Raw genomic sequence first — 5,458 nt, 5'->3', positions numbered from 1 at the left:
TGTCAGGAAGTGGGATAAATCTGATTGGAAATCTTGATAAATCCTATCTAGAAGAAAAGAATGAAATAAAATGAAAGCTATAATTGGCCAGGAAAACAGCAGTAATGTATTAGGCAGGTGGGAGATGCGGTTGGTCAGTTCTCTTAGTTTAAGTGCAGACATGATGATAGAAAAGTCTTGTTTTGTTTGAGCCATCATGTTCCCAGAGTGGTCCTGTCTGATATGAGTGCTCTGTGAAAGTGTTTATGTTCTGCTGGAGAACATCAAGGCCTAGCTATAAATGCCAGCCTGGCTACTGATGACAGGGGCACCTTTTCTATTTCTCAGGGGTTACTGTTTTTGAGAGCTTCAAAGCTGTGGATAGGAACGTCCTAACAATTCTTTATTTCTGTTTGCGTTTACATTCAGTTCCAGCAGGACTTGTTTATCCAGTGCTGATGGACTGTGTTCAGAAGCTCTGCGGTGCTGCTCTTCTTAGAAAGCCTCCTGACCTTGTCCTAGAACAGGGCTTTGTGACCTGAGAACACATAGACCCACCCAGCCAGACCTCCTTGACTTATTTGCATGGATGGACAGCTTTTCTGCATAAATGTAGAACTGCCCTCTTATTATTAGTCCCTTTTAAAGCATTTTTTAAAATTTGAAAAATGTTCTCATTTACTATCACTCCATGAAATCAAGGCTCTTAGAGCTGGAAATAACTAACCAGTCTTCCTGTCACTAATTTCTCCTGAGTCCAGTCCATCTTCTGTGTTTTCAGAATCATTGTCTTAAATCCTGTTTTCTTGTAGTCTCTGTCATTTTCCTCCCTTTTCCTCCTGGAGAGAGAGCGGATCACTATCGTAACAACCAAAGTGCTTGCTAATCCAAACCCAGCCTACCTGTATGATGTCTTCTTTCCCTAAACTGCTCACCATCCCACCTTACCCCACCCCAGGATTTTCCCCAGCAGAGACCATAGTGCCACTCTTTCTTCTGCTTTGTCTGGCTCAGAAGCCATCCTCCAAGCAGTGTTAGTAACTCCTTTTCTCTCTCCTATTGCTCTTACTTTTCACATATCCAGGATTGGACATGTCTCAGGCTGTGATTGCACAGATACGCTCTCCTGGCCTAGTGTGGGCACTGATAGGTGGCTTCAAGAATATATAAGATATGTATGCAAATGTTTTTTTTCTTTCATGCGATTGTTTCTAACACATTTATAAGATTATTTCTTTGTTGCTTTGTATGTCCCTCTCCCACGGTATAACCCCTGCTTTCACTGTATTTGATGTTGGTATGATTTGTGGAGGGGAAGGGAAAAAAGAAATCATTTAAATAGGGGTACAGATGGACCCATTGCAACAATGAGATGTACAAGTCCTTATGTCGAAACGGACTTTACAACTTTGGTGGGGCGGGGGAGGAGGGCTGGGTGGGGAGGGTGGGGAGGGTGGGGGGGAGGATGGGAAGGGGAAACAAAAGGAGGAGGCAATAATGCTTGATAAGAAATGTACTCATTATCTTGCCCATCTAATTGTAACCCCTCTGTACAGTATTTTCACACAAAAAAGAGTATATAAAATAAAGTCTGTACAGAAAGAATCCCTTCAAACTCATTCTACTGTGGTAATCCTACATACAGAAGATGAACGAGATCTGTGGTGTGTATGTGTTTGCATGTGCACGCTCACATGCACATGTATGTTGGCCCTGGGGCTTCAACTGTGTACTGTCCCTGAGCTTTTTCATTCAAAGCTAGCACTCTACCACTTGAGTCATAGCTCCACTTCTGATTTTTTTTGGGTGGTTAATTGGAGCTAATTGGAACCAAGAATCTCACGGACTTTCTTGCCTGGGCTGGCTTCAAACACAGTCCTCAGTCTGATCTCAGCCTCCTGCGTAGCTAGAATATAAGAATGAGCCATCAACTTTCAGCCTGTTTGAATTTTTGAGTTTGTTTGAAAGCTCTTCTTTATACCAGGCCTAGGTTTCTTCCCATCCCAACTGTAATCAGCTTTTTGAAGGGATTTGAATTCAGAACACATGCCCTTACAGAACTCTTAGGCTTCCACCATCTTGGCCATTCATCTGAAAACATCCTTAAAGCATGGAGTTCAGAGTTGGATACAGTTTTTCAGATTTAGTTTGAGTAGTTCAGAGTGAAGAAGGACTATCAACTCCCTTGCGCTAGCCTAAGATCCCATTAGGTTATTTGGCCTCATTGCCATTGAGTTTATAGTCAATTCAAATGCTTAGTCTTTTGGGATTTTTATCTGTTTTGTAAGCGCTGCAGCTAATTCATGCTTCTCTCGTCTTAACTTGCACAATTGATTTTTTGGACCCCTGGGTAGAAGCTTGTATTCATCCCAGTTACATTTCATCTTGTTATATTTAGCTCATTATCTTATCCTTGGCAAGGACTTGTTGCATCCCTATTCTCTCCCTGATTAGCATCGTCTGTGATTCTGATGACCATGCTCTCCATACCACCTTCCAGATTTATATAAATGCTAACCAGGATCAGGTGAAGGCCAGAGCCCTCACTCCTTCCTATTTCTCCCTCCTAATTTCTTTTTTTCTTATACTTGTTTCTCTACTTCTGGTCCTAAAAAGTTGCTGTTCTCTAGGTCATGATCCAACAAAACTATCATAATGACAAACATACAAAGCAGCCTCTTTCAAGACAGTCATTCAACCAGCTGAAAATCCACCTAATGGTCCTGGCATCGTACCATTGTTTTGTTTTTTTCAAGTCTACATGCAGGGCACAATAAGATATCAGCCCTCCCTAATTCTATATCTACTAGGCCCTCTACTTTTTTTTTTACCTTATTAAAACTTTCATGAAAACTGAGTCGTTACATTATATTTAAGATGTCATCTTTCACAGTCAAGTATTTAAGGAAAAAAATCTCTATATGCAATCATTGGCACTTAAATTTAAGAACATAACTAAAATCAAGCTGAAACCAGGCACCAGTGGTTCACACCTGTAATCTGAGCTACTCAGGAGGCTGAGATCTGAGGACCACAGTTTGAAGCCAGCCTGCGCAGGAATTTTCATGAGGCTCTTATCACCAATAAACTGCTCAGAAAAATCCGGAAGTGGCACTGTGGCTCAAGTGGTAGAGCACTAGCTTTGAGCACAAAGAGACTCAGGAACAGCACCCTGGCCCTATGTTCAAGCCTCAGGACAGGCCAAAAAAAAATTAAGTCGAATCTTTGTATGTCATTTTATATATATATATATATACTATATATCATATCATAGACTCCTATGTCTATATAGATATATTTATACCTACAAATTCATGTCAATGACCTGAAATATTTGAGTTTTCAAACCATTGATTTTTCCAGATTGATGAAACATTTTTCATTGACTTTATTATGAAGAGAAGGGCCCAACCAATCGAGAAAGAATAACTGGTTGATAGATTCTGTCTTCCCAAAGATCAAACAGAAGTCCTCAGTGGGATTACAGTTTAACTTCGGAGTCTTCTTCCAAAGGGAGCTCTGTATGTGGTGTACGGAATGACTCCCAGGTAGCAAGGCGCTGTTCATAGTAGTAGGTAGGCTCTTTGGTCACATCTGTAAATGTAGACTTGATATTATTTTGCATGTTTTACTGCTATCTTTCCCACGCATTATTTCACATTCCACTTTATTTTTAAGTCTTCCAATCTCTTTTGTGAGCAGATTAGCATCTCCCTTTTATATTAGGTAAAGCTTCAACTTTGGCGTCCAATTCTGCTTGTATTTGGTATCTTCATAACACCCATTAACATTTCACTACATAACACATGCTCATGCACAACGGGAAGTAAGGCCTCTTAGAGGTCAGACATCCATCTTTCAGTGGCCTTATGGCATTTGTCAATGCAACTGTTGATGCCCTTTACAGTATCAACCAGTAACAACCTTCTTCTGATGCCAATTGTAGGATATGAATTGAGCCATATTCTTTCATTTTATCAAAATATTCCCTTTCTTTCTTGTCAATTCTCAGAGATATTTTATCTATTAAATTAATTTTCTGGCTAAATATTTCAATAGAGTCATTCATTTCCATGAACTCCTCTGGCTGGTTCTTCATTATTTGTCTGCCCCATCCTGCATAGCAATCTGGGCCCTACTTCTTGTGAGAGGAGAGATCTCAGGCTTCTGCAGTAAGAAAAAACCTTGAGGTCTTCATTAAATGTTAAAGTTGGATGATCATCAGTTCTGTTCAAAAATTTATGCAATGCCTTCCTGCGGGTTTTGAAGTCATCATTAAAGTGCTCTACCATTCCTCTCACTATAAACTTATGTGGTAATGGTGGAATAATCAGGGTGGGATATGATTCCTCAAGTTTTCTCTCCAGCCAAAGGAAATCTTGTTAGCATCTCCTAACTTCAGATTCACTGGAGTCAAATTCCCCTCGAGATGTCTTGGTAATGATCCAATTTTAATGAAAGCTTTGATTGTCAGTAATGTGGCTTTCAGTTTCATCAACTTTAGTGCAGAGGTCTTTAAATCTGGTTCATCTTCAAATTTGATTTGGTCTATCATTGACAAAGGAGATATTGGCATCGCAGGGCTGGAGAAGTTTATGTCCATCAATAATGTCTTCCTGACTATTATTTTTGCTATGTTTCTACAAAAGCAGTCTAGTTTCAGCCAGAAATTCCATAAACTTAAGCCACTTCATGGGGAGCCTACTAAAGGCTCAGGACATGGATGATGTTCAATGAACATCTGATGTTCTCTTGCAGGGCTTAGAATTGATTTGGCCTTTTTCTGCTTCTTTGCATTTTTACCTGCTCCATTTGAGAACATTGAGGGAGTTCCTGAGCCCTTTGGTGACCAGGCTGGTCTGGGAGTAAGGCCTAACATATGACCTCAAGTTAGCTTTCCTGTCAGGGGAATATATTCCAAGATATTTGAAATTAACTGAAATAACTGGAAAGGAACTAAATAAGAGGAATTTAAGGTTTACACCCCGTCTGCTGTTCTCATTACACTCAGAGGTTGTTGACCAATTGTCCTCTCTCCCTCTCTCATATGTGTGTGTGTGTGTGTGTGCGTGTGTGCATGTGTGTGTGTGTGTGTGTGTGTGTATGAATGTGTAGGGATGTGTAAGCAGGTTGCCTGGGAGGAAAGCCTCAACAATAACCTAACCTCAAATTTACAAGTAGAATCTACGCTGAGATTTAAGACTTTTGTCCAAAGTACTTCTTTTAAAGTTAGATCAGCTATTACTTCCCATAAGAAACCATTTCAGGACTTTGCTTAGGCTGGATTGAGCATCCTGGAAACACCTCTGTCTCTGACTTTACTAGTTTGAAATGACCTTTTCCATGCCAAACCTGGGGCTTGAACTGAGGGCCTGGGTGTTTGTCCTTGAGCTTTTTTTTGCTTAAAGTTAGTACTCTACCATTTGAGCCACAGCTCCACTTCTGGCTTTTTGGTGGTTAACTAGAGATAAGAGTCTTA

The 5,458-nt window shown here is 40.3% G+C and overlaps 1 pseudogene; it reads right to left on the bottom strand.

Moving 5' to 3' along the window:
- Positions 1 to 3,460: 3,460 nt before the first annotated feature.
- On the bottom strand, positions 3,461 to 4,582 carry LOC105985361 (annotated as a pseudogene).
- Between the last annotated feature and the right edge of the window lie 876 nt (positions 4,583 to 5,458).

The sequence above is a fragment of the Dipodomys ordii genome, unplaced genomic scaffold (assembly GCF_000151885.1).
Source record: "Dipodomys ordii isolate 6190 unplaced genomic scaffold, Dord_2.0 Scaffold28, whole genome shotgun sequence".
Taxonomy (NCBI): Eukaryota; Metazoa; Chordata; class Mammalia; order Rodentia; family Heteromyidae; genus Dipodomys; species Dipodomys ordii.
This window is presented reverse-complemented; position numbering and strand designations above follow the sequence as displayed.